We start from the raw sequence: 22,859 nt of genomic DNA, 5'->3' as shown, positions 1-22,859 counted from the left end.
TAATGCTCTGAATTTATGCTAAATGTTCAAGTTTACTTACTTATATTGAGTTGTCTGTACTTTTTTATAAGCATTCTGATTGTGATTCGATCGTGCATGCTCGGTTTTTTTCAAGTGCAAAGTGCTTCTACAGTGCCAGAACCGAAGGCTGCTGAGACTGTTAATGTGGACATGACATGATATGACATGACAGCTGTGTTTAGATTTTGAGTTTTGGAGAAACATTATTCACATATAGACCTTAAGAAAGAGAAACGTGACAAAGTAGAGCTCTTTTACTTTATATTACTAAAAACTTATCAAATAATACAATGCACATTAAATTGTAATATAGCTTTTGTTTCAACTAGATGACCTTATGATTACATATATTTTATTACACAACTTTATATTCCAGCCAATTGATTTTTTTTACTGACTAAATAAAAGACTAAAAAGGTTATCTTTTTCTTAAAATGACTTCAAAAGTAAACTTTCGTATATACTATATTCATTAAGCATAAAGTGAAAAAGCTTTGGTTAAATTTGGATGATTGTGGCTTATAGCTCATGAAAATCAGGAATCCGGTGACTTAATAGACTTTTCATGAAATAAATGTCCAACTTCTGAAATCTATGTACATTTGTACACTCGATACTTGATTTGGGCTTCTTTACAACAAAATTACTGCATCATTGCTGTGTGGCATCGGTTTGTGGCACTATTGAGGTATTTTTGAAGCCCAAGTTTCTTTGATAGCCGCCTTCAGCCTGTCTGGATTTTTTGGATGGTTGTTTCTCAGCTTCCTCTTGGCAATACCCCACTGATTCTTTGTGGGGTTTAGGTCAGGCGAGTTGGCTGGAAAATTAATCACTGTAATAAATATACTGCATACAGCAAATGCTTTGGTAGTGGTTTTGGCACTGTGGGATGGTGCCAAGTTCTGCTGGAAAAGGAACCTGGCATCTCCACCAAGGCTGTCAGTGGATACAAGTATGAAATTATCTGAAGGATAGATAGCTGCATTCATTTTTGATGATAAAAAAATACTAGAAACGGCACACCATATCATCCATAAACAAGTTTTTACTCAAATTTTACCACCATCAAGCCTTGGTTTATAGATTATGCAGAGTCCTGACACTGGACAACAAATTTAAATAGCATTTTCAGAGCTACTTTGTAGCTAACATCCTGGAGTCTGAGACAATGTTTGGGTGGCATGTGTGACATGAGTGGGCACAGGCTAGTGCAAAGGTGCAGTCGACGTCTCCCCACACAAATGTGTGTGTAAAAGCCAAATGGTCTTTCTCTCGCACTCTCTTTCTTCCCTGCTTGTTTTAAGAGCGGTGATACATTTTTACATAAGGAGCTGCAACCTGACAAGTTGAAATGGCCTCAGGCTACATGTTAAAGAAGGCAGTAATTCATATATTAGATCTGAACAGGGGCATAAATAGAAAAGGGTGCAGGTGTGAATAAATAAAGCCAAATAAATGTATTTGCCTCTCATGTAAAAGTGAGAAAATAGCGGCAGGCAGTCAGTTGAAGATTATTTACAGACATTCATGTTTTTAGAATGAATTTGCTTTTTTAAACAAAAGAAACATCACAAACGACGCTCGTTAATTTGTTTTGCTTGCAGTACGTGTATTCATGTTGAAGGTTGCTAAAGCAGCTAAAGTAGTGCAACGCCTATATGACTCATTCTATATGGAAAATATAGCGCCACCTGCAAGTGTTGTGTTGAGTGCGCATAAAGAGTGAATATTTCATAAGATTTAAATGGCTCTCTCGCCTCCGTTTTAATTGAGTTGCATCAGACTCGAAGCAAAGCATGCAATAGGAAAATCTATTAGAATTCAATTCCACGTTATGAGAGAGTCTATTAAAGTTAACAAGGACTCATAACCTTCATGCTTTCTTAGGCTGGATGGCTTATTGTTTAGCGCTCTCAGTGATGCCAGCCCCATTCTGTCTCTCCTCAGGTCTTTGGCCTCCGTTGTCAGTTGTGTAGAAAATAACACGAGCTTGGCTTCAATTCATAATTCATTTTGGGCAAAACAGGTGTCTGGCCTCATGTGCACCCCCCTCCTCGCACAATGTGGCGGCCGCTGCCTGCAGGCAGAGTCACAGCACTTCCATCATCTCTCTCACACGAGCACAAACACATGTTCCAGCACATGCATTTGCACCCAAATTGAGATGACTGCCAGCGTGCACGCTCACGGTGCGCACATATGCAGTGCACGCATGCATGACATATCTACAAAACAATATATTTATCCATTTGGCACTGGGCCAGATTTTTCTGGCAACAAAGGTCATTCCAACAGATAAACACATTTTAATTACCTGAGCTCCTGTTGCATGGGAAATAAGTGTACGCAGTTATAGTCAAAGAAAGTTATATATTCAGCTAGAATTATGCTAAGATTTGACTGGGAATAATCCCCCAGAGCATGCAGTCTGAATTTATGTCTCTTTTGGCTTCAGACTAATATATAAAAGTGTGTCATAGCATACAATACCACATGTCATGTAGCAAGTTCAACCAGAATATTTTTATGAGACTGTAAATAAGAGACAGGCCGAGTACATCTCCATCTCCATCCATTATTCATTACCAGATGTTGTTTTATATTAGTTTCCAGGTATCTGCAAGGATTCTGTGGAGACCGCAACATCCTTGTGTTTTTTTGCTTTTTGAGCCATTTACTCTGTTTCTCAGTGATGGCGCACAACTGGCTTGGAGCATATTATATATAAGCTGCCAGACTCACCATCAAGAACTGACTTGTTTGAGCAATTTATGATTTTCAGCATCAGTAGCGTGACATCGGGGGCGTTTCTACAATCCTCTTGATCTGTTTGTCCTTTTGTGGAAAACAGAGATCAAAGTGAAATGTGGAGCTGTGCGCTTTTGCCACATTGCCGGGATTATGGAGTTCTGAGGAGAAGCATCCTGACAATATGAAAATGGCATGCTACCGTAATGTTTTACACATTTTCTTACACTTTGAATTTAATTCAATTCAATTTTTTGCATAGTGACAATTCAAAAAATAAGTCATCTAAGGGCACTTAAAATTATATGTCAGAAATTTTTCAGTAGTTTGAGTAATGAGGACGGCTGGTGGTATGTGTATATTTGTGTGTGTGTGTGTGTGTGTGTGTGTGTGTGTGTGTGTGTGTGTGTGTGCGTGCGTGATGGGGGGCGTATGATGCCAATTGTGAACACAGAAGACCTAGAAAAACAAATCTGCTAGTGACAAAGAGTGTTAGTCCAGGCAAGCTCCTCCAAATCCATTTGAACGCCCACTCAGACACCTACGGACTGGCTCATCCATAGCCAGATCAGGTCCCAGCTCAATCCATTACCTGCTGCGTGGAATGGATGGTGGCAGATTCCCTTGCTGAGGCCGCCATTATCAAAGAGAAATGGAAGAGAGGAAGAGGGAGAGATGGAGGGATAAACAAAAGCGCGGCTTGGGTATAAGTGATAACAGCAGGAGAAACCGTGGGATGGAGGGCAGAAAGCTTTATCCTCTCAGAAAATAAAAAAATATCTTATTGTTCCTTTCATGGTAAAGCTGAAGATACCATCATACCGTTAAAGTGTTGGTGACACAAAAGCTTTCTATAGCATTTATAAACCTACCGGGCACAGGGAGTACTAAGGTTGCTGAAGGCTATCCAGGCTGTCATCTGCACCAGCACAGGCCAGTTATAGTTTGCTATTAATAAGCCAGACTGTAATTTTTTATAAGGAGCCTTGGGCAATATTTCTCCAGGCTTTCTTGAGGTCTTTCAAAGTTTTTCTTTGGACATTTGCTGCTTTTTCACTCAATGTTAGTTCAGTTCTTGTACCTGACCATTTTCAGAGAATAAAAATGTTGTTTGTTACACTACTTATCGCTGACCTATGAATTTTTCCAGGATGAAAAGGGGACCCAACTCAAAGCTAAAGCAGTGTGGGATCATCTTGTCAGAGTATAGAACAGAATGCAGCAAATATCCAAAGAAGAGCTTTGAATGTCCCTCAAGAAGTCTGGAGAACTCTTCCTGAGGACTACTTAAAGAAATTATAAGAAGAGAATCCAATTTAAAGAGAGTTCAGACTGTGTTGAAGAGTAAAGGTGGTCAAATCCCAAATACTGGCTTTCAGCCCTGTTAAAATTGTACAAACTCTGTCTTTGCCTTTATACTGTATTTCCATGTATTTCTGCATGTTTTAGCATATCATTGCATCGTTTATCGTGGGAGTTACGTTCTAAAAATAGCCAGCGATAGGTGAAATCTTCAAAGTAGCCAGCTTTATTTTTTTTTACAATTATTATAGGTGTTTTAAGGCTGTAAAACCCCTCACTACACACTTTATACACTTTTGTCAGACAGGCATGAACGTTTTCACACTTTTCTCTCTTGTTTGAACAATCTCAAAGTTCAAACCCTCATAGAGATTATCCCAAAGGGGTGCATTTTGGTAGACTGTTCCTGTAAGAGATGGAAATTGACTTTTTATTGTTCTTGGAGGTGCTATGAATAATGCAAGGAGGACAATCTATGGAATGAGAGTGATGTAATCATAAATTAATAGATGCTGGAAATAAGGGGAAAATTGGAATTATAGTGGAGAATGGAAAAGAAATACAACAAGCTCAAAATCCCTTTTTGTTTAAGATAAGACGTTATGTTTTTCTTTCTTTTTGTCAAAAGTGTACACATTTATATTTTTACTGACAAGAAATACAAAGAATCATGAATTATAAATAACACACTGAACAGTTTAACCACATTGTCACTGTACATCTTGTGCACCATATTACAGTACTGAAAATCATTAGAAACAATTCTTTGTATGCTTATCCTGACCACAAGCTGCTGTGGTTTCATCATTGCTCTTTGCTCATTGAACACAGTGAACCACTTTCCCAGACATGATAAAGCAAACTCCCACACAGCTGCACTGACAGGGAGAAGCTCTCGTATTATCTGTTCCCTTGCGATGCTCCATTTTACTCTGTGTTTGGCCAACTGTCTCTAAAACTTCTGCTGAGCAAAGTGGATCAAGCAAAGGGAATAAGTTACCTGGATTTTGAAAAGTAGCTACCAGACCTAGGAGCGTCATATCCCCACTTGACTTGGTCGCACAGGGTCACCTGCCCATTTTTTCAGGGACTTTTTAAAGTATGATATAAATGGGCACGCTGGCTTGAATCCAACACTTTCTTTCTGCACGGCAGGAGCAGGGGAAGTCTTCTCTCTCCCTTTCTCTCTCTCTCTGCCTCTCTTATAGTCGTTCATCCTCTGTCTTTTTCTCCGAGCCCTCCAATCCCTTCCTCTTGACTGCTCACGTCGCATGGGATTATGGACACATTCACCACTGGATGTTTTTGGCGCAGAAAGACACTTGGAGTGGCTGAAGAAAAATACTCGTACTTTAACAGATTTGAATGTTTCGTCTGCATTTTTTTTTTTTGTCATAGAGCTTGATTATGGATTACCCATGAACAATTACATTGCGAGACATGATTATAACAGCAAGAAATAGAGCACAAAATCCATGTGTTGTGGGTTCAACAGACTCTAGTACTGCAATAAATAATGCAAAGGAGTGCTTGAGTAAGTAAAACAGCTAAATACTGTAACTGCTAGAATTAATGTACCGCTGGTGTTCTTCCATAGAAAGAATTAGCTTTAGACCTAGACATAGAAAGATAAAGTTGCAATGACTGTAAACGTTTTTTGTTGTTGTCTTTAAAAAAAAAAAAAGCTTAAATACTGCACTGTATGAAAAATTATCTTATTTTCGATTTGAAATAACACTACAACCACATCAAGCTACCTTAATTGGCAGGTTGGCACTTTGTAGAATCTGTGGAAGGTTGGAGAAAGTTGGTAAAAAGAATAAAAAGAATAGTTTTGAGTCTGAGCTGAGGCCCCTTGCTCTCTGTTTTTTTCTCAAAGAAATGTGTTTTATAGAAAAAATCTGTCTTCAAACACTTCTTCCCAAAACTCCCAAGATAAATTTCTTTAACGGGGCTCCTCATAATACAGCGAAGGCGTTGTCAGTTTTAAATCTATTTGACAGTGTAATAAAGACATAATCTAGCATTCCCATGCAAATATACTACAACACAAAACAACACTAGTAGCATTTGATTTTGGGACAAGCTTGTGGTTTTCAAGCTTGTGCTGGTAATGTATATCTGTAATTATGTAAATGTAAGTACTTCAGTGGAGTAACCACAGTAATGGATTAAAAAAAAGAAGAAGAAGATAAATGGCATTTTTGGCCTGCCAGCAAAAGAAACTGAAATTAATAGAATAATGAGGCTGGAAGGGGGTAGCAGACAGGGGTATATTAATAGTGTCCTAATTAGCCTTATGCGTTGAATGTTTCATATTAGTGTATAACTATATGAACCGAGAATACCCAAAACTCTTCATCAGCAGTCCTTAAAAAAATTCTTGATGTGCACTTTTTTTTTTATAGGAGAGAGAGAGTTTCCTTCCCTTTCTTACCCTTTTTTTTACTCCATCTAAAAAGCTCTCCCCATAATGACGCTCGGCTTTGTCATTGATTGGCTTGGAGCACATAATTAGCTTACATCTCATCATTGCCACAATGACTTATTTACCCTGAAATAACAAGACGAAACAGAAATGTCTTATTAAGTTCAACAGCCCGGAGAGATTGAGGGCTTTTATTTATGTCTTTAATAATTTAACACAATAGTGGTACATATATGAATAAAGGGCTTACACTAGATTACATGAAGTACTAAAGATGTCTCTAGTAACTGTCTCTGGTAATTGTTTGTGTGCAGACCAACGTGGATGTGATGCAGTTCCACATGTAAGGATATTAAATACTGCAAACTCCAGACACATAAAAAATACTTCTAAATTGGTTTTTGGCTGGCGAATAAAGTTATCAGACCTGAATATGTGCTGTCAAAGGCGAAAAAGCCAAGGCCAAGCCCTGAGCTTGTACAGGCCAATTCAATTACTCCAGGCCATTGTCTAATGGAGAATGAACTAACCAGGCGAGGGGTTACTTTGGGGTGACTCTGCTGACTACTGCCTCTTGTCTACATGATCTAATTTACTAAGACACACCGGTATTGATTGGCTTCTGCATGCCAAGAGAGAAAAACCTTCTTAGATGCACTTTTGCAGTTTGCCATCAGGCAGAGGGTGCATAACATTGCTAAAGGAGGCCGTGCGTAAACCTTCATAGACATGCACACGTATGACTAGAAGCTGTTGGAGTCCAAGGTAATTTTCTTATCGCTGTAAGCCATGACAACCAAATTGGCTGGGGTTGCAGCTGCATGGGTCAACAGGCACAATCAATGGGCTCAGCAATGAGAAAAGTGAGGGGCGTGGGGATATGTGTGCATCTCTATAACTATGACTTCTCTTACCTGTGGCTGAATAAGAGGGCCAAAGGGCTATCACTAGGCACAATCGGTATTAACACCTTGCTTTCACCATATCTGTATTTTCCTTACGGTCTCTCTCTCTTGCTCCTCCTCGCCACCAGCTCAAAGCTGTGGATACAACAGTCTTATCTAGTGCTGCCTTGCTGTCAGTGAGTGCGGTCTATTTCGGGTTTTATCTCGAGCAGGGGCTGGGCCTGAGCCGTAGGTCTGAAGCCGAGCCAGTGCTCCTGGAGATAACGCAGACAGGGACGCTGTAACCTGTGTGTCTGCGGTCAGGGTGGGAATGGATGGAGCCAGCTCCACAGTCTAACAGCTTCCTCTTTGCACTCAATGGATTGGATTAGGATCACACAGCTCTGAAGGCAAACTTACAAGTCTCTCTTAAAGGCAGAGCTGGTTTGGAAAGGCCACAAGAAGGGTTTTGTGGTGGTATAGTCTACCACAACACACTCTCGCCAGGGTTTTAATGGCATCACAGATACGGATACCAGTTTAACTGTAAGCAGAATGAAGTAAGTTGTTAATACTTAAATAACTGTGTATGCTTATGTAAAAATACTCAATGTTTCAAAGTATATATAAAAAGAAGAGTGGTGGGTTTAAAAAAATTAAACCAACCAAATGACAAACAAATAAAGAACTGCTTAGATATTTCCACTTACACGTGACTACTAAACCATAAAGTAAAACACAACAAGCTAAAATTGCACAAATCACCCAGGAGAGAAACAGGCTTAAATTGTTCCTCATTTCAGAAACAAGTACTGACTGATTTGTGTTTGGGCAATGGGTGCTACTTCCAATATTCATGTCATGTTATTATCTAATAAAACACATGTTGTTAAACCCATAACAGACTTTTAATAATGACACAACTGCCAGTGCCAATTTTGAGTATGTGTGATTATATTTTGTGCTCTCCAGTGCATCTGAAAGTGCAGAACATGACTCGTATTGCTAAGAGGTTTGCTAAGTTTAATGTGAAAAGATTGATCTTTTAGTTGTTTTGAGTAGATTCAGGGAAAGTCATTCTAAAAGCATGTCTTTACACTTGTCAGCCAACTTGGCAATGCTTTAGAGCACTTATTTGTGGAGTTATTTTGAAGCTCTTATTTAAAAGAAAAAGTAGAGCCTCATTAATATTAACAACCAATCTGATGTTTTTAAAAAGAAAAAGAAAGAAAAGCTAAAGGCCTGGGAACTTTGTGTAAGTCTTATTAATATCGAGTCCCTGAGAGGTCAAACATGCTGCAAAAAATACAAATTGAAAACTTGTGCAAAAGCACACAAAACACAATGCAAGTTCAATAAAACACATCAGAAATAGAAAAAAAATGCAGCAAAAGCTCATAATTTTTTATCAAATTAAAAACCTCACAAAACACGCTGGAAGTGATTCTGGGGAGAAATTAAAGTGACAGAACAGCTGCCGAAGTGAGAGGCTAACAATAAACAGCTAATGGCCAACATGTATCTAGAGTATTACATGAATCATCCATTGTTTTGTGTGCCTTTTTTTGCTGTTGTTTTCATAAGTTTCAGTGCATTTGAAATCTCAAGTTGTGCCTTTACTGTGCATCTAATTACCCAGTAGTGACCCGCCAGCTTTATTGACTGCTCAATCCAAAATCTTACCATGATCACCAGAGGAGAAAGAAACAGCCATAACCTGTAAGCTTTGATGATCAGCATCAGTTTTCATCAGTAAAATTCTAACAATAGCCTTCCCATCCCAAATCACCCATCGTCTTTCTGTGTAGGGCTCCGAGCCTATGGCGCTAGAGCACCAAACAAGAATTAAGAAAGATCGAGTCAAAAGAAAAAAGTCAGGCTGCTCAGCCTGCCACAGCTTATAGATTGCACAGTACAATGCGGTGAGACTACAGATGTGAATATGTCTGTCTTAGGAGTGGTGGGCTTGAGCAGGGTGACAGAGAAAAAGACAGATGATGAGAGAAACCAGATGAGACTACTCAGAAATGCTTCCAGTGATCAGCACACTACCTCAGCCTGACAGAATCATTTTCAAAACCAATGTGTCCCAATATGGCAATGTGCACTATCAGCCGCTGCCTGTTTGAGGATCAACCCTGCCCTTCTAATAAAGCCCTCCCAGAGACTTTTAGGAATCACACATTCACTTTAAACACCGCTCTCCTTTTCTTTGATTACTCTGTCCCGTGACCAAACTGCCACAAACATAATTTAGTTCTGCTCCACACCGTGTTCGGGAAGCCAGTGTTATCACTTCTTGAGCCAACATGACATCTCCCTTTGTTCATGCTCCGTGATTGCATTATTCACAGTACCTTGGAGAATGTTTTGGAGAATTGGTAGTGTTATTTTGGTCCGGATGACTCAATTATGCATGAGGCTTTATTTTCAGTGTTTGCTCCATGGGTTCGAGTAAGGACAGGCTGTTAGAATCAGAAAGCATGTGAACTACTGACAGAACTGATGCCTCATTAAACCACTCCAGTGTTTCCAGACAGATATCAATCGGAAGCAAATAAGCTCACTTTCATACTCTTAATCACTAGATAAGTCTTACAAACACCACTGGAAACCAGCTTTACTATGCATCACAGCCAATATGGATCCAGCAGAAACCAAATCTGCACATGATGATGGAAAGAAAATGGACAGTTAAAAGTTACTCCCCCACAAATCTATTAATGGCTCACTACTCGACAGCACTCATTTAATGTTATTTTTTGTTATTTTTCCCAGAAAAGGTTTCACTTCAGTGACAATAGCAAAGTAAAGTAATTTAGCTGTGAACAGCCTGTCAATGTTGTTGTGTCTTTTACCTCTGAGTAAGACAAGCAGGGTGTTCTTTTTTTTTTTTTTTTTTAACTTGTGGACTCCTTTTTAGCCAATAGATTCAAAGTTACCAAAGCAGGGATTCAAAGTAGAGATTTAGGTCATAGTCAATCTGTGCATTCATATCTCATTTTCTGGAATAATGGACAAGATTTGCCAAATTAAGCCTGTTAGATCAACAAGGGTTACACAAGGACCATTGAGGGCGATCTGCTTAATTTCAGCAGTGCCATAGGGCCATGCTAATGCATACTCATATCTGGAAGCTTCCCAGTTGAGCTGTAGTCATTTCCTATTAGGCACCCTGCAACACTGCTGCGACAATAAGGTTGCACATAAATGAGGACGCCGTTGTTACCACACTGACCCCTTTATTTGATGTTTGTGATGGAAGGGACATGCTGTTGTGTGTTCCCAACAGTGCGTGCTGCCTTTGAAGATAAAAAAATATTTCAAATTTTGGCAAAGAATGCAATCAATACAATCAAATGGAATTTCAATTGTTGCCTAGCAACAACAAAAGCCAAGACCAGCACTTCCTCTTTCTGGAACTGTTATCTTAAAAACAGGGCCCCTGGTGGACAGCAAGTCATTATGTGGTAACTCAGGAAACGTTTAGCTGTCAAGGGATTAAATAAACCTCTTTCATGTCAAGCCAGGGAATTGCAATTTGGGATTTAAACTAGCAACAGTTTCGTTATAAACTGTTTTATTAACATCATCTTTTGAGGACAGTGTCTACTTGGCCAATATTTCAAAGCTTTTTGGTCATTTAAAAATGATCTCAGATGCAACATCTTTCCACTGCAGCCAACAAAGCTTTATCAGCAGGACACTGCAACATTATGCATGTATTATCCTCCATGTCAGAGAACAATGAGATCAGAGCTCTGTATGAGTATGTAATCAGATCAGTGACACGCCTTAGCCCTCAGCTGCCGAGCAAGCTGCTGATGGAGCTGATTATATTATCACTACAGTATTTTAGAGTTTCAGTGTCTTCTGTCTTTGTCAAATTTTAACTTGCCATCCCAAATTGTTTCCTCCGCTTGCTGTCGTTAACACAGATGGAAAGAGTCAAGTAGCTGTACTTCCTCAATAACAAACACAACTTGGTATGTGTCGGGTACAGCTGTTGTAGTGTAGACTGCATTTAGAAGATGAACTTTGGCTCTGAGACAAAAAAGTGAAGCCGATGCTGCTCATCTGGTATCAAAAAGACATCTGGGAAAATGGCCTTTGGTTCCCTTGCTGTACACACTTCAGTAAATGCTTTCCTGATGGGCTTACGTCCTTAATCACTCATTTCATATCTAATTAAATACAATATAAAGTTAATTTTGCAAACTATGGTCCCCAATAGAGTGGAAAAATGGCGATAAAAAACCTAAACATAACCTGCTGACTGTAGCATTTGACCATGATTGTCATGTCATACTAGCAGCCACATTTTGAAAATGTCTCTATCTAATCGAACCTCTCATCTTTCTTGTACAATTAAGATAGCAATTTGACACACATAAATGCCAAAGTAGGGTACACCTAGTAATTGTCTGTTGTCACCTTCTTCTGCTATAACACGAGTGGGCAATCCATTTTCCTGAGGAGTCAGAAGAGAAACTGGGACTGTTGTGGAGGGCCACATCAATAAACCTAACTCAGTTCTGCTTAATACTAGTTTTATCTCTATATAAACCTTTTAATGGGGCCCTCAACAACAGTCCCACTTTATCACGTGGCCCCTTGGAAACCACCTATACAATGCAACTCAGCCCACGTGCATCCAGTAGAAACCAAATCTGCAATGGAAACAAAATGAAAAGTTAAAGGTTTGAGCCCCACAAATCTATTAATCTAGCACTTCAGAAAAACACTTTCCTGATGGTTCCCTGATAGATTTATGATCTCAATCATTGGTCTTTGGTTTGAAATCTAATTGAATAAAATATAAAGTTCATTTTGCAAATTATGGTCCCCATTAAAAACAGGGAAAACTGGTGAAAACTTCTACATTTAAGACAGCAACTTGATGCACAGAAATACCAAGCTATAGTATATCTAATAACTGTTTGTCTGCAGTCACTTATTAGTGGGACCCTCCCTAACAGTGCCATTTAATCATGTGCTCTCTTTGGAAACCAGTTTTACTATGGGAAAATGAATTGCACACCCAAGGGGTGACAAGCATCCAGAGATCCACACGCACATTTTTGGCTGTTTTGTTTAGCATTTGGGAACTCAGTAAAAGCTGCATGCAACGACAAATGTCAGTTTGAAAGCATGTATGCACACAACACAGAACAGAAAAGCAGCTTTCAATAAAAAATAACAGTCCATACCCTCACTAGAGCCTCCTAAAAGCCCCTATGTTCACTACAACCTGTGACTAAATTTAGACGATAAAAGAAAAGAAGAGAACCATTTAAAAACTCATCTGTATAACAATATTTTAGCACTTTGTCATGCAATCATGCTTACATTTGTGTGTATAAATAATCCACCAATGCCGCAACAGCCAAAATCCTGACCAATTCCACCTTTCAAGCTGAGTGTTCCTAGTTCCTCAAATGAATGTCACATAGTCTTTTTGCTCATTGCGAGCACTGGTGTGACCCAGTGTTAATTAAAATAAATTGGACTGAGCGATCAGAATTTCTGATCTAATTTAGCCAGGGAGAGCTCTTGACCCAGGAGATGCAGTGAGGCTGCGATGCTGCTTTACAGCCACCGAGATGGCTCAGTTAACTGCCAAGAGGGAAAGCCAATAAAGGAGAGGAAATGAAACTGAGCTTGATTTCTACATAGCTGTGGCGTTGTGACAGTTCAAAGATGACAAAGGAAGATTTTGTTTCATTTACTTTCCGGGTTTTCAAAAAAACTGAAATTTTCAGTGCACAAAAAATGGAAAGCAAAGAAAAAGCAGACCTGAAAGAAACATGATGAGGATCATTTATACACATTTGAGTAATTTCCCCAGACACTGTAGTCATGGGCCTGCTTTGATCCCATCAGAAAGCTCCTGCTGTCTGAGAGTGGCAACATTTTCTTATGATCCATAACGCAATTTAAAAAAGAAATTGTAATCACGTTGTTAATGCATAATTTGAGAGGTTGACAGTTTTCATATTCGAGACTTCAACCTCAGCTAGCAGCCTGGATGAAATGAAATTAAGCCCACTCACAGTCAAAGTTGCTATAGACAACAGGTAAGGTACTGTACATATTGCATAGAGAATATATTTATGTGCATCTCCGGCTGTCACTGCTATTGAGTGTTCAAAATGTATATAAAAGGTCATATTAAGGAACTTGTACAGTACTTGGCATTAATCTATATTAATCCCAAACCCTCTGTAACAAGTAAAAAACTGAGCAATAGTGAGCGGAGTCTCTCATCCTGAATGCCAACTCCACCATCTTGGACTGCAGCTGGTGAAGGCTGACCTTGCTCTACTCCCCAGCCTTGCAGGCTCTGCTTAGAGCGGTCCTTCTTTTCGCAGGGGATCTCCAAAGCAGAAGGACTACCATCAGACTGCTGCCGTCCAAGATGATGGAATTGGAATCCCTTCGGCAGTGGTACGAGCTCCACTGTGGGAGGAAGATAAATGATATCAAGGTCCACCATAATAGCAACTTGCGCTAGCTGGTCACAGTGATCTTCAAAATAAAAGTTAAAGAATTGTGCACTAATACATCAATGATGTGTGGAAACAGTGAAATGTTACATTGTATTAGAATAAACATAAGTAAAAGACAACAAAAATTATAATTTCCAGCTGATTTTTTTTTTCAGAAATCCTGAATGGCCCCATGCCAGATAAATTGCTTTTGCATGTCCTCTTAGGGAATAAAATACTTGATAAAACAAGGCCTTACATATTCAAAGCCAATGTAATGTGTCACTGAATGAAAAACAAAATCAGACAGTACAGGAGTTGAGAAATCTGATGTGACCTGGTCTTTCAGAAACAAGTGCATGTATTGTGTTTGTTTCTCCTGGTGGTAAAAGATAAAGAAGAAAAATGTCTGTCGGGCTATATTCGCCCATCTGCTTTCTATTCAAATGTGTTATTTGATGTCACAGGGATGCAGTCTGTCACAGTAAGCTGTGTCACGTACCACAGTACTGTGCCACGCGTGCATAGATCTGCAACATGGTTTAAAGTGTGCATAATTACAGAGCAGCAATCTGATTGTTTAAAGATGCATTTCGTCTGTGCTAAGTGGTTGCTAAGCTAACTGATGTGCAGGAAACTGTGAGGGGTAAGCTGTTCATGTTGCAGGAGGATGGGGTCATGGCAAGGAAACCCTTTTAGGAGTTATTGCTAAAACATCACGGAAAGACTGTGGAGAAAGAGCCAGCTTAGTGGCTGCAGAGGATTTAGCTAGAGTCGAACATTTGCTGTTTGCGCTTCTCTAATGAGCTTGGGGCAAAATTGTAAAATCTTCTCACAACTAATTTTAGACTCAAGAAGCAATGAGGGAGAAATAAAGGGGTCCTTTCTTCAGGTGGTGTCCCAGGAGGTTCATAGTTCATAGCTCAGTGCCTTCAAACAAACAAACCAAAAAAACGATTTCTAATGGGAAAAAAATAAAAGCATATAAAGTTTTTCGTCCTACATCAAGAGACAAGCAAATGACCTCCTTTTGTGTTTTTTTAGTGAAAGCTCAAGATTGAGAGAGAAAGCAATTTAACTTCAAGTGGATGATTGTTTTGCTATTAAAAAAAAAGAAACACAGGGGAGGCAAATTGCAGTTTTCTGTGCTTAAACCTTCAGAGTCGTGTTGCTAACTGGATGTTAATCTTACATCTGAGACTTTCAACATAGAGCTTAGGGCCTGTACTTATTATAATTCTGGCTGTTTTGTAAACTTTGTTTCGAATTTCCCTTTTGTGTGTGTGTGTGTGTGTGCGTGCATGCGTGCGTGTGTGTGTGTGTGTGTGTGTGTGTTTTCTAACACTCTGATGTTAATAATGTCAGTGAAAGTGGATATTCCTAATATGGTCATCTCAGGCAGGGGGAGGCCCCGTCTACCTGACATTGAAGCCTTTTGTTTAAAAGCAGCAGCCAATCAGAGGAATGCTGGCTTAAAGGGATTGGAAGAATAAAAATGTAGAGTTGTGGTAAATGGTAAATGGCCTGTATTTTTATAGCGCTTTTACTAGTCCCTAAGGACCCCAAAGCGCTTTACACAACTAGTCATCCACCCATTCACACACACATTCACACACTGGTGATGGCAAGCTACATTGTAGCCACAGCCACCCTGGGGCGCACTGACAGAGGCAAGTTGATAGTTAATAATAGGTCAACTTTAGTGTTTTTATGTGTAAAATGTACGACTAAAGATTTAAGTGACTAGAAAAATAGCAAAAACAACCCCCAAGCAGATTTCATATGGATGCATGTCATATACAAAGAACAGTGTATTTAGTTCCATGCATGCATAAGCTATACATGAACAATACTACCATGAATTTCTATCCACACACGGTAGGTAAAACTACCATGATTTATTTGGGTTGCAGGTGAGTCTGTTGACTTATATGTAGTGTCTGAGACCATTTTGTCTCACAGATTGTCTGGAGGAATGGCTGCAGTGATTCAGAAAAAAAAATTCACAGCACTGACTTTTGAGGGACCATGTGCTGTGGTTGATGAGCGATAGCGCTTTACTATTTTACTCAAGGCTTACTTTTTGTTCTTTTTATTCTCCAGTCTATCTCACTGCTCTCCCAACACCACGCACAAATGCAAAATGCATCAAAAACCATTTGGTGTAAGGTGGGTAAGTAAACTCCGTCACAATTAGGCAGCGTATGACATCAACGGTAAATAATAACATACGCTGCAAAACACTGACTTATACAAATGCGAAGCGGAGTATAGTGGCCATAAAAATTGATTGCACAAAAGAACAACAGTGTAATCAGACCGTGAGAGGAAAGCTATTATATCTATGTAGCAAATATAATTCCTCAAGAGGAAAATTGAATTCTTTGAACACAGAAGACAGAAGAAAATTAGTTTTCACCACAGTGGCCATGTTGTACAGTAGAAATAAACATTTCCCAGCAAAGCTATAGGGACAATTTGTTCCAACACAATACGTTAGAGGTTTTTGAGTACAATGAGGAACAAAACATACAAACACAACTTTTTAATTATGTTTCACCCTAAAAAATGCAGAACAGATCCTAAGACCACTGAAAAATGATGCCTGCAGATATACATAAAAGAAAGTGTACATAAATAGACTGGAGGAGCACCCAACCTACCTCTCTTGATCAAAATGTTACCAAAACACAAAATAATGAGCACATGAAAATAATGTTAACAGTCATCTGGAGCCTACAGCCAAATTAAATCCTCAGCCAGCACAACAGACGCTCTTCCTTAATGTTATGGACGTGCAGTGTGGACAATGTTTGATTTTGTTGCAGCAGGTTATCACTATAATTAGCTCTAAGAGATGAATCATTTTTTTCCCCACACGCACTAACAGGTAACAAAAACACGCACTGAGTCAGAAAGAACTCGCCTGCAAATGATATTAAATATAAAACAAGCAAAAATGTCCATCTCAACGAGCCGTTTAATCTTGTATTCAGATCTGAGGCTGTGCCAGCAGGATGATGTAACTATTTGTTGTATAAGTCCGTGTTTCCAAGGCAACTTTAATTTAGCAGATTTTCCCTAGAAGTGATCTGCCTTATTTGCAAGAACGCTTCTCAAAAAGAAGTGACACTGCATTGCAAACATGCTAATTAGCTCTCGTCCTTTTACGGTTCCACTGCAGTGAAAAAGAAGAAGGGAAGGAAGCAGATAAAACTGTGCGGCAGAAGTGCAGGTGACACATCAATCAAACCCTGCCATCAACGCTCTTTGACAAATTAAGATGGACTCGAAAAACGCAGCCGCGTCATCATCGTCACCATCACCGCGCTGATTTCGTTCCACAAATGGAGCATAAATGCAGCGACTCTTAAAATTTGCAATCTCAGGTAAGAAATTGCTGCCTGTCACCTGTCAAGGTCTTCTCTCAGCCAATTATTACACCACTGGGTGCAGGCCCATCCATCCATTAGATGTCAACTATGTCAACACAGTGCATTAACAATTCAGTGGACAGTTCTGCTTCCCCCTGCACGACTCTCTTATGTTTTAATATCATAAACAGCAGAGAGAAGTAGGAGGCGAGAGCTTGATAGACCGAGTCTTCGTGAGCATGCTGGGCCTGACTCACGAGAATGAGATGTTTCCAAAAATAAAGAAGGGAGGGAGAGAAAGAGGGAGAGGCAGAATGTGCTGAACAGGCTGGAACAGAAGAAAACGAGTGGATTAACTCCCTCCCCCACCCTCACTGCCACCTCCTCTCCTTCCCCCCCTCCTTCTTTCCGAAAGCCCTTGGATTCATCACAAAACATGCCGAATTAGTGGGAACAAATCGCCTGTATAAACACCCCTAAACACTTTCCCCAACTGCCACGATGCAAAAAATAAAATAAGATAAAGTAATAGTAATGCTGTCACTATTTTATTAAAACCAAAAGAAGAGTTAAAAAAAAAGACCTAAATGATTGAAATTAATTAATTTGCTCCGCTCCTCTGGGGACAGATGTGCCCAAAGTGAGCAGATGTCAGCAGTTGGTTGCGTGTTGTAACTAGGCACCGTGATGTACATGTTGGCTGTTTATTGTGACAGATTGCTCGATGCAAATCTAGTGCGATGTGAATATGGTAGTCTCAGCCTCCTTGCTGCAACTCATAATACTCTGAAGCCCCTATAAGCCAGATAGCAGATTTGGAATATTTTTGTCTGTTAGGAAAATGTTTGCCATGCCTGCTAGTTTTGTCAGTTTTTATCCTTAAGCTTGGTATATCTTGAGTACAATAAAAGCAGGGGGCGGGGGGGGGGGGGGGGGGGGGGGGGGGGCGCACTGGTGCAGAAATCAAATAACAAAACTACTCAATTTTTCTGTGACCCAAATGTTTCTTTTCCTCTCTGTGAACTGCTGTGGGTAGATCATCCACATGATTTCAGACTCTGAGTGCATGTGCATAGCGCCTGATGAATAAGATGATTATCTCACTTGCAGAGAGACACAGACAGTGAGAGAGAGATCACATGACTCGTGACTGGTCAGCCTCACCAGATCTGGAGTATTGAAGAATGCCCGCGCACATGAACACCCAAATCACACTCACTATTAAGCAGACAAAAATAACAAAAGATGGCAAAGATGATACTGATAATTTCTCATGCAGCGAACAGATTCCCCGTCAGGACTCAGACGCCACAGCAGGGTATCATGGGACCTGGGTAATCCTTGTTGGGGGATTACTCCCGACCAGTACTCTCTCTTTGCATATTCCAACTTTGGTGTACAAGTGCTTAAGCACTAACCCACCAATCACGATCTATCCATGGCTCCATCACTCATCCTAAGACTTAGCAGAGAAGGGGACATGTTTACACTTGACTCCCACTGCAACCAAGAGGATTTAACAGTGAAGAAACAGAACCTATGTGTAAGCCTACATAATGACCTGAACACTCTAAACAGACTGCGACAGCAGTTTTCCACAGCAAAAACAATCAGTTCACAGCATCATAACATTATGCTAAGATGTTTACATTCCAATGCACAGCTCAGTCCCATTTTGTTTATTCTGTGCAATTTACAGAAAGTATGTGCAGTTATCAAAGTGTAAAATAATATTTTTGTTCTCAGTGCGGATTAGATAACCGCACTTACAGGAAAAACATAAACATAAAATATCTTGAATGTGTTTTGCATTAGCACAGGAGCATTTGAAGTAGAATAGCAAAACAGTAACAGTGTGGTGATTGTATAAGAAGCAGAAATCCTTACAGAAGCTCTGTGCTTGCTGTAAAAGTATGTCCGTGCATTTTTTGGATGAGAAGTAAAGTAGGAAGATTTATACCACTCTCACATCTGTAGGCTAAATATGCAATTTGAGCAAACCTAGCTTAGCATAAAAGGTAACTTGCTAGTGGTAGTATAGGACAGCGGTCCCCAACCTTTTTTGCGCCACAGACCGGTTTATGCCTGACAATATTTTCACGGACCGGCGGATAAATACAACAAAATAAAACTAGTACTGGTACCGAAAAAAATAAGATTTATTCATAACACACGTGAAAAGACCCAGGAAAACCAAGTTAACGATAAAAACGATAACAAAATAACGTTGAAAACCGATAAAAACCCTGAAAACCATACATTTCACACCTGAGCCTCAACTCTCGCGGCCCGGTACCAAACGACTTATGGACCGGTACCGGTCCGAGGCCCGGGGGTTGGGGACCACTGGTATAGGACATTGCTAGCCATGACATAAACATAACCACTTATAAAACAGTTGCTTCAAACACAGACATTATTTTATCTTGCATGGATTGATCAAATAAAATGTAACATATTAATAAAGAGCTTCTGAATATGTATTTTAAGTACATTAGCTAGTTTTAGAGGAGTAGTAAAGCTAGGTGATTTTTTTTATGTACTAATCTTTTTCTTTTTTCTTTAAAAAAAAAAAAAGATTAACTATTGCTTCAAACCAAGCATTCTCATAAAAGTACATACAAAAACACAAATCCCACATCATAAAACATGTACACAACAGCTATAGTGCATTAATGTCACTTAATTCTATCATCTGCTTCCATTAATCCTTAGGGACTAGTAAAGCACTATACAAATACAGGCCATTTACCATTTACCATTAATCTATCGAGTGAAAAGATAATATCAATTGCTAGCTATGACACTACATTGAGAGAAAGTAACAATAAAAAAAATCAAACTACAGTCCAGTAGTGCTTTTAAATACAGGTGTGATGCTAAGACGGAATGGAGTTCATCTGCTAAAAATTTGCCCCTAGCAAATTTCCAGAGAAATGATTCAGCCACTAAGTCTCACATTACTGGCGAAGAAAAAGAAATACTGTTTAAATATGCAGGACAGAACCTTTGAAGCTCCATCCCCAATTTAATCAGTTAATATTTAAAGCAGGAATATTCTTTATATAAGGCATTTGCATGATGGGCTGCAGAGAGGGTGGCTGCTGGAAATGAAGACATGAAGACTGAGATATAACAAGGTGAAATCTTAATCCTTTTTTTAATCATTGGTATTCAGAGGCCTGCACTGCCTGTAATAGCTTGTCAGACATTAAATGCAGCAACATTTGCAACATTTACAGAACCTCACTATCATCCCCCAGGAATCGAATGCATCATTATGTTCGGTTGTAGTAAACATTCTCTCATTTTTCAACTAACATCTTAGTCTTCATTAGCTTCATAACATCAAACAATATCATACATAAAGGGGTTTACAATATTAACCTTGAGCTTGATGTATGTTAGTTCACATTCTGTAATTGCATTTGTCCAAATTAATATACGTATTACTTACATTGCCCCCCGAATTTTGCATAGTATTCTGTCATTACGTCTAACAGCGGAAAATGAAATTCATTTGAGAAAGAATAGATTCTGAAAGGATGGAGAGCATAACCAGGTTAAATTCTGACAGCCAAAAGAAAAGAATAAAACAAAAAACAGACAACAATAGTTACATTTTAGCTAACACCTACAGATGGAGACACAGTTGTGATCCTCATGTCATCATTCATTTGACCATTACCAATCGGCCATGGCGCATTAGCCATGAAGCTGCAAGGCCAACTAAAACTACTGAAGCCCTCCACTATGAAGAATGTGAACCACATAGTATTCAGCAAAAAAACACATCCATTTGGCTTCACAGGCAGTTCAAACATACTGATAGTGGATTGAACCAAGAGTGAGGGCAAATGCAAATGCCTGAAAATCTGTAGCCACAAACCTAGCACAGTGTCACAAGGTCATTTAACCACACACATTCACAAACAGGCACATGTACACTGAGCAACAGTGGCGGTTTTTGATACGGGCGACACGGGCAGTTCCCCAGGGCGGCATCGTGGTGGGGGGTGGCATCACGGGCATCGGCAAAACAAAAAAAAATTGCTCATACTCATGTTGCCCCGACATCAGCGCATATTGGGAATGGTACAGGCACCAATCGGTTTTCTATCGCCCATTTCCTGGGAGTAAGGGCACCCTCCGTATGTGAGGTGCGCTTGCTGCTTGAGGTACAGGGAGGAGAGGGCGGGACGGCGGGGGATTCACTGGTGGCTGGAGCAGCATCTAATAACCAACTCGCAAAATAAAACAAAACAACAAACACGAAAACACCAGACATTATGATAGAGAGGGATCAATAACAATTTAAAATTTGTATTTTATATTTTGATGATTTAATGTCTCACACACAACCCGTGGAAAGGGGTTCATAATGTTGTAAATCCACGCCCATTATGTATTCATGATTTGAATCCTGGGTTGTGTGAAATCCCAGAAATACACCTTAGACAAAGTGAATCTGTGAACTATAAGGTGTAGGTCTATTAGGTTATATTGTGGCGATCCTCGAGTTGGGGGATTTGTGTTCATACTGGAGTCCAAAATTAAAACCAATGGAAAATGGACAAGAAAAGTTCAAAGCCATCAGGTGCTCAGTTTAGAAAAAATAGAAGAGAAGAGGAGGAGAAACGAGCAAAAGATACAGGTAAGCAGATGTGTCATTGGATTATGGGAGGTCATGTATCCTGAAACAATCAGAATCAGAATACTTTATTAATCCCTAAGGAAATAATGTGGATTACAGTTGCTCCAAGAAGAAATGGTAAATTGTTCATTTGACCTGCTCTCATTGTATGACGAATTATGATGGCTGTTTGGTAGCCGTTTGCATACAATGCATACTATCCCTCTCTTCATGTGTGTGTACGTGTTTCTCTGGTGAATTTCGACAACAGTTTTATGTTAATGTACAATCTTTAATATGTTTTATGTGTGTGCGTGTGTGTGTGTGTGTGTGTGTGGGGGGGGGGGGGTGCCAGAGGGAGTGTTCACCCAGGGTGCCAAACAGGCTAGGACCGCCACTGCTGAGCAAAATAATAATAATTTGACCAAACATCCCACGCAATACTCTGTAAATGGCATTTCATAAAACAAAATGAATTCCCTTGAGAAATTATGCAAAGCGTATTGAACCACTGTATCCTGTAGCTCCGTTCTCAAGCGGTCACACAATCAAACAAATAAGAAGAAGAAGGGTGATGCCAAGACAGAAAGCAATTCTTCCTTTTTTCCTGAGTAGCCTGTCAGATGATTGAGTCATCCACTCCATTCCATTCGAGGCAGCTTTCCATATTTGAGTGCTTCTCGGCATGGACACTTGCTGCACTTTAATTAAGGTTTGCTATGCATTATACAAACAGAAAATGCTTAAGAGTGCAGAAAGGCTCACATTAGTTGAGCTTTTTTCCCCCTCATTCAAAAAAAGTCTTTGCCAGTCAACAGATGGTATTTATTAAAATCATAGACAGCAAAAGAGGTCTATTGTGAGATTTATTTATTTTTTCTTTTAGTGCCCATTGGCAGTCCATTAAACAACTGAAACTGTGTGCGAAAATCCACTGAGATACAAGGAGAGAGGCATGGAATTAGGAATGTTTGTATTATT

At 39.6% G+C, this 22,859-nt stretch overlaps 1 protein-coding gene across 1 annotated transcript in view; it reads right to left on the bottom strand.

The window, feature by feature from the left end:
• The window catches only part of gpr85 (G protein-coupled receptor 85), a 39,792-nt gene that overhangs the window by 10,590 nt on the left and 6,343 nt on the right, over positions 1-22,859 (bottom strand). The gene's annotated exons all lie outside the window — the stretch shown is intronic.

Source organism: Aulonocara sp. 'chitande type north' Nkhata Bay, linkage group LG17, assembly GCF_057382095.1.
Source record: "Aulonocara sp. 'chitande type north' Nkhata Bay isolate Kocher_YH1m ecotype deep benthic linkage group LG17, A_spYH_male_GT1.1, whole genome shotgun sequence".
NCBI classification, from domain to species: domain Eukaryota; kingdom Metazoa; phylum Chordata; class Actinopteri; order Cichliformes; family Cichlidae; genus Aulonocara; species Aulonocara sp. 'chitande type north' Nkhata Bay.
This window is presented reverse-complemented; position numbering and strand designations above follow the sequence as displayed.